The 16,818-nt window shown below is 44.5% G+C and overlaps 1 pseudogene; it reads right to left on the reverse strand.

Moving 5' to 3' along the window:
- Positions 1-16,818, reverse strand: part of LOC135544092 (A disintegrin and metalloproteinase with thrombospondin motifs 2-like) — an 83,965-nt pseudogene that overhangs the window by 18,312 nt on the left and 48,835 nt on the right.

Raw genomic sequence — 16,818 nt, forward strand, 5'->3', positions numbered from 1 at the left:
CGTGCAGGGGTCGTAGGTGCTGTACTAAAAGAAACAGATTCATGCTCTCTCTCAGATGCTGATCAAGAAAGCTTCCCTCAGCCTTAACATGTCAACCAAGAAAACATAAACTGTAGTGTATGTACACAACCGTCCACAATTGTCGCTGGTTGCATTCACTGAATACAATTAATACTGTCATTAAGGATGTCTATGTTAATATTTACATGTTGTGAAGCACAAACATTACCATGGTCATTCAACAAGACATTGAACATGTCAAATCTGATGCAACAAGACATTGAACATGTCAAATCTGATGCAACAAGACATTGAACACGTGAAGTACATACAGTAGAAAGAAGAAACCATACTATGAATCTATATCAAAACATGTTGTCACTCACAGCATAATCTTGCTTAATAACCCAGAACTAAAATCTCCCGTGATCTGGTCAGATGTACTAGTTATGTTGACATAGTGTGTCCACAAGAGATTTACTCACAGCACAGTTCAGTCAGACACGTTCGGAGGAGTATGTTTCACCAGTCACGACTTACCCACAGTGATTTAGACTACATTGAAATCACCCATCTTTGCTTATTCCATCACCATCAATCAAAATAACAACCTGTGTGAGAACATACATGTAACCTGAACCTAAAGACATGGAAAACATCATGGAGGCATGTTTACGTGTGTGTGTGTGTGTGTGTACACATGAAGACAGGTCTGTAAAATACGTCACCTTACAGTGCACCAGATTCATAATATACTAGCTCTGAATCACACAAACGTTCATCAATGTCACAAAGAATAGACAGTGACATAGTTAAACACCCTGGCAGACACCTGGTTTGTGGACAACGTTAGACAGAGAAGCCATGGACACACTTCTCTGACCGAGGCTGATGCCTTACCTGCTTTGCTGAACGGGCCACCCTTTGCAGCTAAGGAAATAGTTTGACAAGAAATTGAAGCAAAGCATCCAAAAGACTCTCCCTCCAATTTACTCCAGAATGTGATCCAGAAACCCGCTGTTACAGCTGTTTTCATTTTCTTCTTTCCACATCAAACCAAAACCATCTCCCCCAAATAGGTTCAGCCTTTTTGAAAGAAAACAATGAAACACATTTAAATATAACTGACTCTGAAATGCAGCTTTCCTCTTTAAAGAGGGACAATTAAACTTGTTCGGCATTGTTCTGTGTTTTTTTTTCATCTAAAGAGGTCATACTGCACCAACAGATGAAGTCAGCCTGCTTTTAACTCATGAGTTCATAAAAAAATCACATTTGCTTCCCTGGATGCCTTAAAAGCTAAGATGGTATACAGTTTAATGGTCACGCCCTGACCTTGACCTCGTTAAAGGGGTCAAGGAGGAAGTCAAGGAATGAAGTCAAGTACGATGGTCATAAGAGAGATGCTGGTGTGAAGCTCAGGCTCCGTTGGATTTGAGCATCATTGGGGCCCAGATGGTGACCTTTCTAAGAGATGGCTATTCAATTAAATTGGTAGCTGCGCTAGACACTGCTGGTGTGGCGACAGCTTGTTTGGCATTCGGGTACATATGGCTGTGAGGTTGATGAAGGACTCACCGCCGTGCACATGGTGTAGCCGGCGCCAAAGTCAAAGCGACACTGCTCGTCCATAGAGTAGTGGATCCCTGGTAACTGTGGCAACGCCGGCCAGTCATGGTCGAAGGGGTCGTCACGGAGACAGTCATACGAGCTGTGGGAGGAAAACATATTCATTGGAGTTGAAGGGTTTGGTTAAGATCTATCGGTTTAATTAATTAGCTCAAAATTGAATATTCATTGTGTTTTACACTGTAAGGGCGTCAAAAATGTTTACATATGCAAAGTTCTCTATCAATGGTTTTTTTGGACTTTTCGATGCTCCTTGACTGTCTAGTGATTACTGGTGAGCTGGTCAGTCAAGAAACTGTATAAATGTAAGGGAATGGGAAAGGGGATTCCTAGTCAGTTGTACAACTGAATGCCATCAACTGAAATGTGTCTTCCGCATTTAACCCAACCCCTCTGAATCAGACAGGTGCGGGGGTCAATTGATGGTGCACACTGATTATTAGTGAGTTGAACAGTCAAGAAACTGTATGAATGTAGGTCCATTGTCATTTCTACACAGTTTCCATTTGGTTTTAGTCCCTCTAAACTATATGAATTACAGTGGGGAGAACAAGTATTTGATACACTGCCGATTTTGCAGGTTTTCCTACTTACAAAGCATGTAGAGGTCTGTCATTTTTATCATAGATACACTTCAACTGTGAGAGACGGAATCTAAAACAAAAATCTAGAAAATCACATTGTATGATTTTTAAGTAATTAACTTGCATTTTATTGCATGACATAAGTATTTGATCACCTACCAACCAGTAAGAATTCAGGCTCTCACAGACCTGTTAGTTTTTCTTTAAGAAGCCCTCCTGTTCTCCACTCATTACCTGTATTAACTGCACCTGTTTGAACTTGTTACCTGTATAAAAGACACCTGTCCACACACTCAATCAAACAGACTCCGACCTCTCCACAATGGCCAAGGACAGAGAGCTGTGTAAGAACATCATAAATAGAATTGTAGACCTGCACAAGGCTGGGATGGGCTACAGGACAATAGACAAGCAGCTTGGTGAGAAGGCAACAACTGTTGGCACAATTATTAGAAAATGGATGAAGTTCAAGATGACGGTCAATCACCCTCGGTCTGGGGCTCCATGCAAGATCTCAACTCGTGGGGCATCAATGATCAAGGGGAAGGTGAGGGATCAGCCCAGAACTACACGGCAGGACCTGGTCAATGACCTGAAGAGAGCTGGGACCACAGTCTCAAAGAAAACCACACTACGCCGTCATGGATTAAAATCCTGCAGCGCACACAAGGTCCCCCTGCTCAAGCCAGCGCATGTCCAGGCCCATCTGAAGTTTGCCAATGACCATCTGGATGATCCAGAGGAGGAATGGGAGAAGGACATGTGGTCTGATGAGAGAAAAATAGAGCTTTTTGGTCTAAACTCCACTCGCCGTGTTTGGAGGTAGAAGAAGGATGAGTACAACCCCAAGAACACCATCCCAACTGTGAAGCATGGAGGTGGAAGCATCATTCTTTGGGGCGGCAGGGTAGCCTAGTGGTTAGAGCATTGGACTAGTAACCGAAAGGTTGCAAGTTCGAATCCCCGAGCTGACAAGGTACAAATCTGCTGTTCTGCCCCTGAACAGGCAGTTAACCCACCTCTCTAGGCCGTCATTGAAAATAAGAATTTGTTCTTAACTGACTTGCCTAGTAAAATTAAGGTTAAAAAAAAAAATTGGGGGGATGCACCGTATTGAGGGGCGGATGGATGGGGCTATGTATCGCGAGATCTTGGCCAACAACCTCCTTCCCTCAGTAAGAGCATTGAAGATGGGTCGTGGCTGGGTCTTCCAGCATGACAACGACCCGAAACACACAGCCAGGGCAACTAAGGAGTGGCTCTGTAAGTAGCATCTCAAGGTCCTGAACCCAATCGAAAATCTTTGGAGGGAGCTGAAAGTCCGTATTGCCCAGCGACAGCCCCGAAACCTGGAGGAGTGGGCCAAAATCTCTGCTGCAGTGTGTGCAAACCTGGTCAAGAACTACAGGAAACGTATGATCTCTGTAATTGCAAATAACCAAATATTAAGTTCTGCTTTTCTGATGTATCAAATACTTATGTCATGCAATAAAATGCAAATTAATTACTTAAAAATCATAGAATGTGATTTTCTGGATTTTTGTTTTAGATTCTGTCTCTCACAGTTGAAGTGTACCTATGATAAGAATTACAGACCTCTACATGCTTTGTAAGTTGGAAAACCTGCAAAATCGGCAGTGTATCAAATCTCCCCAATATATCTCCCCACTGTATATTTTCCTCAAACCACCAAACCATTTGTTTGGAACCCTGCCATGAGGGATGAGCCACATGGCTGCAATACACACACAGAGATCTCCCTCCCTCCATAATTAACCTAATCTGTACAAGACCATAAGACAACATAAAAGCCATGTTATCCTGGGATAGAGATGTGTATGTCCTGACTGTGGCACCAGAGAGAGGTCAGAGGTCAGGGTTGACCTGGACTCACTTCAGATACTTGTTGAGCTCCGCCTGGCTGCATCGGGACCAGTGGAATCGATGGAAGGCAGCCTGCACCAGAGGGGCCATGATGCTTCCCATGGGCACCTCATCACCACATTCATTACCAGGGGGGCCATCGTGCTCCATACCCAGCCTGTCAGGGGGGCGTCACATAAACAGCAGGCACTAATTACACGTCTGGGAGTATGCATGCAGGTGTACCGTGTGCTGTATTCATTTTCAAGAGAGTTAACCTATAAAATGTAAATGCCTCTAACTGCAGTAATACATGTGTTTGTGTATACTGTGTGTTGAATGGTGTGTGTATACTGTGTGTTGAATGGTGTGTGTATACTGTGTGTTGAACGGTGTTTGTGTATCCGGTGTGTTGAATGGTGTGTGTATCCTGTGTGTTGAATGGTGTGTGTATCCTGTGTGTTGAATGGTGTGTGTATACTGTGTTGAATGGTGTATGTGTATAAGTGTGCTGAACGGTGTGTGTGTATAAGTGTGTTGAATGGTGTGTGTATACAGTGTGTTGAATGGTGTGTGTATACTGTGTGTTGAATGGTGTGTGTATCCTGTGTGTTGAATGGTGTGTGTGTATAAGTGTGTCTCACACGTGTCCAGTCTCATGGGCCACAACAAAGGCAGAGGAGAAGCCATCCTCGTGGTTGAGAGTGCAGCTCCGCACTGGGTGGCACATACCCGTCACAGGAGCGTAACCTAAGCAACGAGAGAAAGAGAGGTAAAGAGAGAGAGGAGAGGAGAGAAAAAGTGTGTGAGAGAGAGAGAGACAACCTGTCCTCTATTCTTATTGTAATTCTTATTGTAATTGCTTATTGTAGTTGTTATTGTTCAATGTAAGGTTATTTTGACACTTGATTATTGTTGTTACTGTTGTCCCTTTGACCATATTGATTATTATTATTTTAATGATGTTAATATTGTAAATCTCCAAAGTAAGCTTTGGCAATACGTACATTGTTACGTCATGCAAATAAAGCAAATTGATTTGAATTGAAAGCGAGAGAGAAGGAGAGAAAGGGAGAGAAAGAGAGAGAGAAAGGAGTGTGTATACTGTATGCACACAACTGATGTGTATATTGTATGAGAGCACCTGCTGTGTATATTGTATGAGAGCACCTGCTGTGTATATTGTATGAGAGCACCTGCTGTGTATATTGTATGAGAGCACCTGCTGTGTATATTGTATGAGAGCACCTGCTGTGTATATTGTATGAGAGCACCTGCTGTGTATATTGTATGAGAGCACCTGCTGTGTATATTGTATGAGAGCACCTGCTGTGTATATTGTATGAGAGCACCTGCTGTGTATATTGTATGAGAGCACCTGCTGTGTATATTGTATGAGAGCACCTGCTGTGTATACTGTATGAGAGCCCATTAATAAGTCTGTCCAGTACCTTGCATGCCGGAGGGGCCAAACTCCTGTCTGGTGAGGAAGATGGCATGGTCATGGTACTCTGCATCACTCCTGTCCTCCTTCTGCTGCAGGAAGGCCCAGCGACATACATTCTCCAGAGACTCTGAGACGGGTTCCCCAGCTCTATCAGACTCAAAGACTGGAGCCAATACAGGAAAGGATTGTCACCACATCAACTCAGTCCCTTCTTACAAACTCTGTAAGAGGATGTTGTATATTTCCCAGAATGTCTGCAGTGCATTGAAATGACTTTTTCCCCCAAAGTATTCGTGGCATATCCTGCTAGCCAGTAGGTGGTACTCTTGAAGTTCCAAATGCCTTAGAGGTGGCACACCGATGCCATGACAGCAAATTAGGAATTCTCTCATATAAACTGGCAATCACAGGCAATCCATAATAGCACCTTCATGTATATTGTATGAGAGCACTGCTGTGTATATTGTACCTGAACACCTGATGTGTAAATGAGAAAAGATGTGTATATTGTAGCTATGGTAACAGGGTTTTACTATTAAATACACTGTTACCAAAAGTAGATACAGTACAGGTGGATTATTTTCTTTAAATCTTATAAAAAAAATGGGGGGCATTTTAAACATTCTACAGACAGACAGGGAGAGGGCAAAACACAAACTGATCTCCTACCGCATCAACCCCCTACCAACCCCACACAAACCCCCCCATCAACCCCACACCAATCCCCCATCAACCCCCCACCAACCCCACATCAACCCCACACCATTCCCACACCAACCCTCCATCAACCCCACACCAACCCCCCATGAAGCACCTGCTGTGTATACTGTATGAAGCACCCCCACCAACCCCCACCAATTGTACACCAACCCTGTGTGTTTTGTATCAAGCACCCCACACCAAACCCCCATCAACCCCACACCAACCCCCCCATCAACCCCACACCAACCCCCATCAACCCCACCTGCTCCATTAAGCACCCCACCAACCCCCAGAGCACCCACACCAACCCTCCATTAACTCCACACCAACCCCCCATCAAGCACCTCCATTAACCCCACACCAACCCCCCACAACCCCACACCAACCCCCATCAACCCCACACCAACTGTGTCCATTAACCCCACACCAACCCCCATCAACCCCACATGAGAGCACCCCCATCAACCCCACCCCAAGTCCCCCCATCAACTGCACCAACCCCCACCAAACCCCTGGTGAGGAAGATGGCCCATGGTACTCAACCCCCCATCAACTCCCCCATCAACTCCACAGGAACCCCCACCAAACTCCAGACTCCAACAGTTCCCCAGCTCTATCAGACTCAAAGACTGGAGCCAATACAGGAAAGGATTGTCAACATCAACTCAGTCTCTTCTTACAAACTCTGTAAGAGGATGTTTATATTTCCCAGAATGTCTGCAGTGCATTGAAATGACTGTTTTCCCCCTTTGCAGTGACATATCATGATGATAGGTGGACCTTGAACCAAATGCCTTAGATGTGGGCACCCAGGGACCATTGGTAAATCTCATTAACCTGCAAGACAGACAATCCATGTAACACCTGAGCATGTGGCCTGATTCTGTAGCTAGCACGGGATTTTATAAATACATTGTTACCAAAAGTAATACAGTACAGGTGGATTATTTTCTTTAAATTTTTTAAAACAATTAGAGTGGGCATTTTAAAATACAGACAGATATTTGGAATGCATATCACCTTAACAGCACCTGCATTAACAGCACCCCACACAAACCCCCCATCAACATTGATATGTTGGAATTTGATCAACCCCATCATTAGTTTGCACCATTCCCAGTAATGCACCTCCCCCATCAACCCCACCCTTCCCCAGTAATGCATCTCAACCCCCAGTAACCCCACCTCTTCCCCATAATGCACCTCTTCCCCACAACCCCACACCTTCCCCAGTAATGCACCCCCCACCAACCCCACACCAACCCCCATCTTCCCCAGTAATGCAACCCCCATCAACCCCCACCAACCCTCCATTAACCCTCACCAACCCCCCAGTAATGCCCCTCTTCCCCAGTAATGCCCCTCAACCCCCAGTAATGCCTCCATTAACCCCCAGTAACCCCCACTTCCCAGTAACCCCACACCAACCCCCATCAATGCACCTCCCCCCATAACCCCACACCAACCCCCATCAACCCCACACCAACCCCCATCAATGCACCAACCCCCAGTAACCCCCCATCTCTTCCCCAGTAATGCATCTCTTCCCCAGTAATGCACCCTTACCCCAGTAATGCAGTCTTCCCAGTAATGCATCTACCTCCTACAGGTTACATGCTGACCATGTTAGTAATGACTGAGACCTACTGTTCCCAGTAACAACATCTTCCCCAGAAATGCATGTGGGCACCCAGTAATGTAAATCTCTTCCCTGTAATGACAGACAAACCAGACATGAGCATGTGGCCTGACAATAAGCATCTCTTACCCCATTGTTGAATACTAGTTTTTGATTCCCCAGTAATGCATTCTTCCCCAGTAATGCAGATATTTGGAATGCATATCACCTTAACAGCACCTGGTTAACACCACCTGAGTATATCCATCTGACATTGATATGTTGGAATGATCAATGCATCATTAGTTTGCACCTCTTCCCCAGTAATGCACCTCTTCCCCAGTAATGCATCTCTTCCCCAGTAATGCACCTCTTCCCCAGTAATGCACCTCTTCCCCAGTAATGCATCTCTTCCCCAGTAATGCATCTCTTCCCCAGTAATGCACCTCTTCCCCAGTAATGCATCTCTTCCTCAGTAATGCATCTCTTCCCCAGTAATGCATCTCTTCCCCAGTAATGCACCTCTTCCCCAGTAATGCATCTCTTCCCCAGTAATGCACCTCTTCCCCAGTAATGCATCTCTTCCCCAGTAATGCACCTCTTCCCCAGTAATGCATCTCTTCCCCAGTAATGCACCTCTTCCCCAGTAATGCATCTCTTCCCCAGTAATGCATCTCTTCCCCAGTAATGCATCTCTTCCCCAGTAATGCACCTCTGCCCCAGTAATGCACCTCTTCCCCAGTAATGCATCTCTTCCCCAGTAATGCACCTCTTCCCCAGTAATGCACCTCTTCCCCAGTAATGCACCTCTTCCCCAGTAATGCACCTCTTCCCCAGTAATGCATCTCTTCCCCAGTAATGCACCTCTTCCCCAGTAATGCATCTATTTCTAGTAATGCACCTCTTCCCCAGTAATGCACCTCTTCCCCAGTAATGCACCTCTTCCCCAGTAATGCACCTCTTCCCCAGTAATGCACCTCTTCCCCAGTAATGCATCTCTTCCCCAGTAATGCACCTCTTCCCCAGTAATGCATCTCTTCCCCAGTAATGCATCTCTTCCCCAGTAATGCACCTCTTCCCCAGTAATGCACCTCTTCCCCAGTAATGCACCTCTTTCTAGTAATGCACCTCTTCCCCAGTAATGCATCTCTTCCCCAGTAATGCACCTCTTCCCCAGTAATGCACCTCTTCCCCAGTAATGCACCTCTTCCCCAGTAATGCACCTCTTCCCCAGTAATGCACCTCTTCCCCAGTAATGCTCTTCCTGTAATGTGATATAAATGTATCTCTCTCTCTGAGAGGAGGTCCTATTCAAAAAGTCTCCACACATACGATTAGCGTATAAAACATTATGAACACTAATATTGAGATGCACCTAGCGCTGTGGCGTTATTTTATAGCATGAAGAATACCATTGAACAAATTATTTGAGGGAGTGCGCAGATGAGGCTATTCTGTGTTGAGCGGTTAACAAACATATAGGTACTCCTATAGGCTTCATTTAGAGTTAATAATGTAACTTTAGTTGTTCTACAAATGTTGGGCTATATGTTTACATTTGTTTACATTTGTATATGTTTACATTTGTATACATTGTAAGGCTGCATGATGTGACTCTAAGGATGATTTGAAAAAAGTTGCTTGAAAAACATGAGCTCTGCTTTGTTTTTTTTTGCGCAGGATGTTCACACTTCATCAGTCTCTCAAGCACAATTTGACAAGCACTTGATAATGCCTCGAATTTAAAGGCGGCATCCCCTTTGTGTAACCGTAATGCACCCTAAACAAATCCATGCCTTTTATGGCCAGTGGCTGCTGTGCCCTTGGCCCGGAGTGCTGCACGCTCTGATGCACCTTTCACTCACATGGCTCTCCATCACCTGATTATGTCTTTCTCACAGGCTACAAGTGAAGACAGACACATTGGGGAAGCAACTGTGCACGTCCTTATCCAATTGCTAGGTGCATATTGATGATATTGGAAGATCTATCCACGTTTAGTTTTCGTCAGCCAACAAGATAAGTAGGCCTGATGAACAGCAAAAGCACTAGCCTATGTCAGTCTGCTATCCTCCACAGCACAAAAGTTGACCTATTCTATTATGTGTGAGGAATAAATATTCCTGGGACAGTTGTGGGATACAATAGATCTCAAAAGACAGTTTTTGGCACAATTCTCGATTATAATTATTTTTTTCAAAACAATAAGTTAAAATCTCTGAACAATTAGTTTCTTGTTCACACCAGATTTGAATTTCTGATTAATTTAAGCAAATTGCATGTGCTTTGGCATGTGTGCAAAAGAGGAAGTACATTTGTCTACAATTTGCACAATAACTACATGCACATGGCTGATCAAATCTGATGAGTAGATTGTTGTTGAAATTGTCATACTCTTCACAACTTCTAAACATTCTTTCATCATGTGAGCCATCACATGCAAAGGGATCCATTAAATGATCAAAATCTGTCAGACATACATGTACACTCCATAAACATCTATGACATGGAGTGTTTGTGATGTCTGTTAAATTGGCAAATTACCTGCCAGGTGACATAGTAATGAAATAGGAATCAGAATCTTACCAATCAACCAATCAAGTTTGAAAGCATATATATGGAGCTTGCCCACAGCACAATCACTACCATTTATGAACATGGAGGAACATCACAACCCTGAACAGCAGCTTCATGCTGGTGGAGGAGAAATAAGAAGATGAGTAAGAATGTGTGGTGGTGGTGGTGTTAGGGGAAGACATAATAGAGGAAGAGGTGGAAGGCAAAGAATAAGAGTCACTGATGAAATCAGAGCCACATTGTGGACCATGTCATAAACCATGGTGTTACAATGGAAGAGGCTGGTCGGAGAGTACAGCCCAATGTCAACAGGTCCACAGTGTTATAAACCATGGTGTTACAATGGAAGAGGCTGGTCGGAGAGTACAGACTAATGTAAAACAAGTCCACAGTGTTATAAACCATGGTGTTACAATGGAAGAGGCTGGTCGGAGAGTACAGCCCAATGTCAACAAGTCCACAGTGTTATAAACCATGGTGTTACAATGGAAGAGGCTGGTCGGAGAGTACAGCCCAATGTTAAAAGGTCCACAGTGTTATAAACCATGATTGTTACAATGGAAGAGGCTGGTCGGAGAGTACAGACTAATGTAAAACAAGTCCACAGTGTCATCAATTGTGCAAACATACAGTAGGGAAAACAGGTAAATATGTACCGTTCTTTACTTTTGTTACAGCATTTCATTCAGAACAACACAGCAACTATTGTAAAGGTAAATGCAAGTGAAAACCACAATGTTCCGTAAGATATGTATGAGGAATATACAGTAATGCAGTAATACAGTAGTACAGTAGTACAGCACATTTTGAATACAATATACTATCTATTTGTGAATGTCATAGGAATGGTGACCTCACATGGAATAGGACTGGTCTACATGTCATATACAGACTGTAAAACAAGTCCACAGTGTTATAAACATGTCATATAAAGGACTGGAGAGTACAGACTACATGTCATATATAGGAACAAGTCTACATGTCATTATAGGACCATGGTGTCTACATGTCAATAGGGACAAGGCCTCTACATGTCATATATAGGACTGCACAACGACCTCTACATGTCATATATAGGACTGCACAACGACCTCATGCTGGTGGCAGAGCAGCAGTATTCAGCCATCAGCAAGAACAACACATGTGCAACATGGTCATAGCCAAGAATTCCATCAGGCTAAGAGAGATCCAAAGTACAATCATAAATGACAACAATATCTTCGCAAATATCAATTCGGTCAGCATTTCCACTATAGACAGTTTTGAAAGAAGTTTTGAAAGAAAATCAAATGAAACAACTCTACAAGGTTCCACTTGAGAGGAATAGTGACAGAGTGAAGGAGCTGTGGTACCAGTATGTTATAAACCATGTACCAGTATGTTCAATGGAAGAGGTAGGAGCTGTGGTACCAGGATGTCCTGGTAGGACAAGTCCACAGGTCATCAATTGTGCAAACATACAGTATGTTCAGGAAACCATGTAAATATGTAGGTGCTGTGGTACCAGTATGTTAAGGTTCTTTACTTTTGTTACAGCATTTCATTCAGAACAGCTGTGGTACCAAAGGTAGGAGCTGTGGAACCAGTATGTTCAGGTAGGAGCTGTGGTACCAGTATGTTAAGGTAGGAGCTGTGGTACCAGTATGTTCAGGTAGGAGCTGTGTACCAGTATGTTAAGTAGCTGTGGTACCAGGATGTCCTGGTAGGAGCTGTATACCAGTATGTTCAGGTAATAGCTGTGGTACCAGTATGTTACAGTAGGAGCTTTGGAATACCAGTATGTTCAGGTAGGAGCTGTGGTACCAGTATGCACAACAACCTCTACATGTCAGGTAGGCTGTGGTACCAAAGACCTACCACATGTTCAGGTAGGTGCTGTGGTACCAGTATGTTAAGGTAGGAGCTGTGGTACCAGTCATGTTAGGTACAGTATGCTCAGGTAGGAGATGTGGTACCAGGATGTGCTGGTAGGTGCTGTGGTACCAGTATGTTCAGGTATGTCAGTATGTTCAGGTAGGTGCTGTACCAGTATGTTCAGGTAGGAGCTGTGGTACCAGTATGTTCAGGTAGGTGCTGTGGTACCAGTATGTTAAGGTAGGAGCTGTGGTACATGTCATAGGTGCTGTGGTACCAGTATGTTCAGGTAGGAGCTGTGGTACCAGTATGTTCAGGTAGGTGCTGTGGTACCAGTATGTTCAGGTAGGTGCTGTGGTACCACCTCTACATGTCCTGGTAGGAGCTGTGGAACCAGTATGTCCAGGTAGGAGCTGTGGTACCAGTATGTCCTGGTAGGAGCTGTGGTACCAGTATGTTCAGGTAGGTGCTGTGGTACCAGTATGTCCAGGTAGGAGCTGTGGTACCAGTATGTCCAGGTAGGAGCTGTGGTATCCAGGTAGGAGCTGTGGTACCAGTATGTCCAGGTAGGAGCATGTACCAGTATGTTCAGGTAGGTGCTGTGGTACCAGTATGCTCAGGTAGGAGCTGTGGTACCAGTATGTCCAGGTAGGAGCTGTGGTACCAGTATGTTCAGGTAGGTGCTGTGGTACCAGTATGTCCAGGTAGGAGCTGTGGTACCAGTATGTTCAGGTAGGTGCTGTGGTACCAGTATGTTAAGGTAGGAGCTGTGGTACCAGTATGCTCAGGTAGGTGCTGTGGTACCAGTATGTCCAGGTAGGAGCTGTGGTACCAGTATGTTCAGGTAGGTGATGTGTACCAGTATGCTCAGGTAGGAGCTGTGGTACCAGTATGTCCAGGTAGGAGCTGTGGTACCAGGATGTCCTGGTAGGAGCTGTGGTACCAGTATGCTCAGGTAGGTGCTGTGGTACCAGTATGTCCAGGTAGGAGCTGTGGTACCAGTATGTTCAGGTAGGTGATGTGTACCAGTATGCTCAGGTAGGAGCTGTGGTACCAGTATGTCCAGGTAGGAGCTGTGGTACCAGTATGTTCAGGTAGGTGCTGTGGTACCAGTATGCTCAGGTAGGAGCTGTGGTACCAGTATGTTCAGGTAGGTGCTGTGGTACCAGTATGTTCAGGTAGGTGCTGTGGTACCAGTATGCTCAGGTAGGAGCTGTGGTACCAGTATGTTAAGGTAGGTGCTGTGGTACCAGTATGTTCAGGTAGGTGCTGTGGTACCAGTATGTCCTGGTAGGAGCTGTGGTACCAGGATGTCCTGGTAGGAGATGTGGTACCAGGATGTCCAGGTAGGAGCTGTGGTACCAGTATGTCCTGGTAGGAGCTGTGGTACCAGTATGTCCAGGTAGGAGCTGTGGTACCAGGATGTCCTGGTAGGAGATGTGGAACCAGTATGTCCAGTTAGGAGCTGTGGTACCAGTATGTCCTGGTAGGAGCTGTGGTACCAGTATGTCCAGGTAGAAGCTGTGGTACCAGTATGTCCAGGTAGGAGCTGTGGTACCAGTATGTCCAGGTAGGAGCTGTGGAACCAGTATGTCCTGGTAGGAGCTGTGGTACCAGTATGTCCTGGTAGGAGCTGTGGTACCAGTATGTCCAGGTAGGAGATGTGGAACCAGTATGTCCTGGTAGGAGCTGTGGTACCAGTATGTCCTGGTAGGAGCTGTGGTACCAGTATGTCCAGGTAGGAGCTGTGGTACCAGTATGTCCTGGTAAGAGCTGTGGTACCAGTATGTCCAGGTAGGAGCTGTGGTACCAGTATGTCCAGGTAGGAGCTGTGGTACCAGTATGTCCTGGTAGGAGCTGTGGTACCAGTATGTTCAGGTAGAAGCTGTGGAACCAGTATGTTCAGGTAGAAGCTGTGGTACCAGTATGTTCAGGTAGGAGCTGTGGTACCAGTATGTTCAGGTAGGAGCTGTGGTACCAGTATGTTCAGGTAGAAGCTGTGGAACCAGTATGTTCAGGTAGAAGCTGTGGTACCAGTATGTTCAGGTAGAAGCTGTGGAACCAGTATGTTCAGGTAGGAGCTGTGGAACCAGTATGTTCAGGTAGGAGCTGTGGTACCAGTATGTTCAGGTAGAAGCTGTGGTACCAGTATGTCCAGGTAGGAGCTGTGGTACCAGGATGTCCTGGTAGGAGCTGCGGAACCAGTATCTCCAGGTTAACCATTGGTGTGAACATGGTATATTGTACAGGGAGTTCTACTGTACTTCACTGATGCCTGTATAGACTTCTTGAATTTGTAGATAGCCATAAGAACAGAAAACATTTCAACTTTACTAAATTGTCTGATTCTAGAATAGGCTACGTAAAACTAACATTACATTTTGTTTCTGTGTTACTATATAGAGAACAATGGAGTTGGAAGGACATGAAATGACCCACATTCTTGTTTTTGTGGACGAGGCTGGGTTCAATCTGGCCAAAGACAGGAGACATGGCTCCAATCTCATTGGCCACAAATGCACACCAGGCCAACGTGGGGGCAATATTACAATGTGCTGCCATTTTGAGAACAGAACATATTCCCACAGGGCCCTATTTTTCATTGTTGCAGTTTTTCATTTCTTTGCATGGCAAATTTTCTGTTCACTATATATGACTTTATATGTAAAAATGTGACTAGGGTGGGTATGCTAGTTTTTGTATTGTAAAGGGGTTTTGTAAGTTGAGGTGATTTGTATGTTTATGGTGGCCTGATATGGTTCCCAATCAGAGGAAGCTGTTTATCGTTGTCTCTGATTTGGGATCATATTTAGGTAGCCATTTCCCTTTGGTGTTTGTGGGATCTTGTTATATGTTTAGTTGCCTGTCTGCACTATCCATATAGCTTCATGGTTCATTTTGATATTTTGTTAGTTTGTTCAGTGTTCATTCGTTAAATAAATAAGAATGTACGAATACCACGCTGCACGTTGGTCTCCTTCATACGACGAGCGTGACAATTATCTTTCCCAAATTTGAAACTCACCACAGGCTTATTTCAGTTAGGCCCCACACTTTTTCATTTCCTTGTAAAGCAGATTAATGTTCTTAATTTTAAGAAGTTATTTGGCCACTTCAGTTGTGATCCAAGCCTTATCCAATCATATAGGCTTATGGGCTAGGCTACATGAGGTGTGCGACTACGATTCGAAAAAGTCGCCAAAAAAAGGCATTTCTTATGTTGTGCGTCATTCACAAGTGATCATTTAGAATTTACAAGGTATAGGCTAATATTGTCACCCCATCAGGCTATTATTGATTTAATCTTGTCTTTATATATATATATTAAATAACATATGTTTGACATTATTTTGATTTAGAATGGACCATTATCATGCACCTGTCTTGAAACAAGGGTAGTGGGAAAAAACACATGTCAAAATACATGTCATCACATTTATGTCATCTATCTATAGCCAGGTAGGCTATACTCCGGTTGTAAAGACAATAAATGTGCTTAATATTAGGAAAGTTGAGAAATAAATATAGTAGACCTAGCCTATAGAAAGCTGATGGGATCCTCTTCTTTTTAGTAGAGGCCATCACTCTGTTTTCTCCCGTAATTACATAGCCTATAGAAATGTTGAGCAACATGAGCTTTCATGAAGTGTTTGATTAGATTTTCGATTACATTTGCTTTGATGTCAGAGTGATTAGAGGGACAATACAGTGCTAAGTACCAGGCAGTTTGCAAGTTTTGATTTACTAATGACCATTATCAGAGTCTTGGAGAAGGGTAAAAACACATGTGAAAAAACATGTCACGTGAAATTTGACTGCCTTCATGACTCGTGACCGTCAGTGTGGCGGTAATATGGTCAGCACACAGCCCTTCCTTTTCCCCCTCAGAACAGCCTCATATCATCGGGCATGGACTCTACAAGGTGTCGAAAGCTTTCCACATGGATGCTGGCCCACAGTTGTGTCGAGTTGGCTGGATGTCCTTTGGGTGGTGGACCATTGATAGACACGGGAAACTGTTGAGCGTGAAAAACCAAGCAGCGTTTCAGTTCTTGGCCCCTACCCCGCTCAAAGGCAATTCAATATTTTGTCTTGCCCATTCCCCCTCTAAATGGCACACATACAAAATCCATGTCTCAATTGTCTCAAGGCTTAAAAATCCTTCTTTAACCTGTCTCCTCCCCTTCATCTACACTGATTGAAGTGGATTTAACAAGTGACATCAATAAGGGATCATAGCTTTCACCTGGATTCACCTGGTCAGTCTGTGTATGTAATGTCTTCTGTCACAGTTCCAGTCCCAACTGTCAGAGATCAGTGAGAGACGAGAGGCAGGCGCTTTACATGGCATCCCAGTGATCCTCTGACCCCGTCTGGCCATATCTGACTCCATCTGTCCCTGTCTGTCTCACTTTTTGCCTGCCTGTCTGTCTGCCTGCCTGTTTGTCTCCCCTGTCTGTTAGTCTGTCACACCTTAGTCTGACCCCAGTCTCATTACTCATTTACTCATCTTACCTGTCCTGGCCAGGGCCCCAGGGGAGGAG

This window comes from Oncorhynchus masou, chromosome 8 (genome assembly GCF_036934945.1).
Source record: "Oncorhynchus masou masou isolate Uvic2021 chromosome 8, UVic_Omas_1.1, whole genome shotgun sequence".
Lineage (NCBI taxonomy): Eukaryota > Metazoa > Chordata > Actinopteri > Salmoniformes > Salmonidae > Oncorhynchus > Oncorhynchus masou.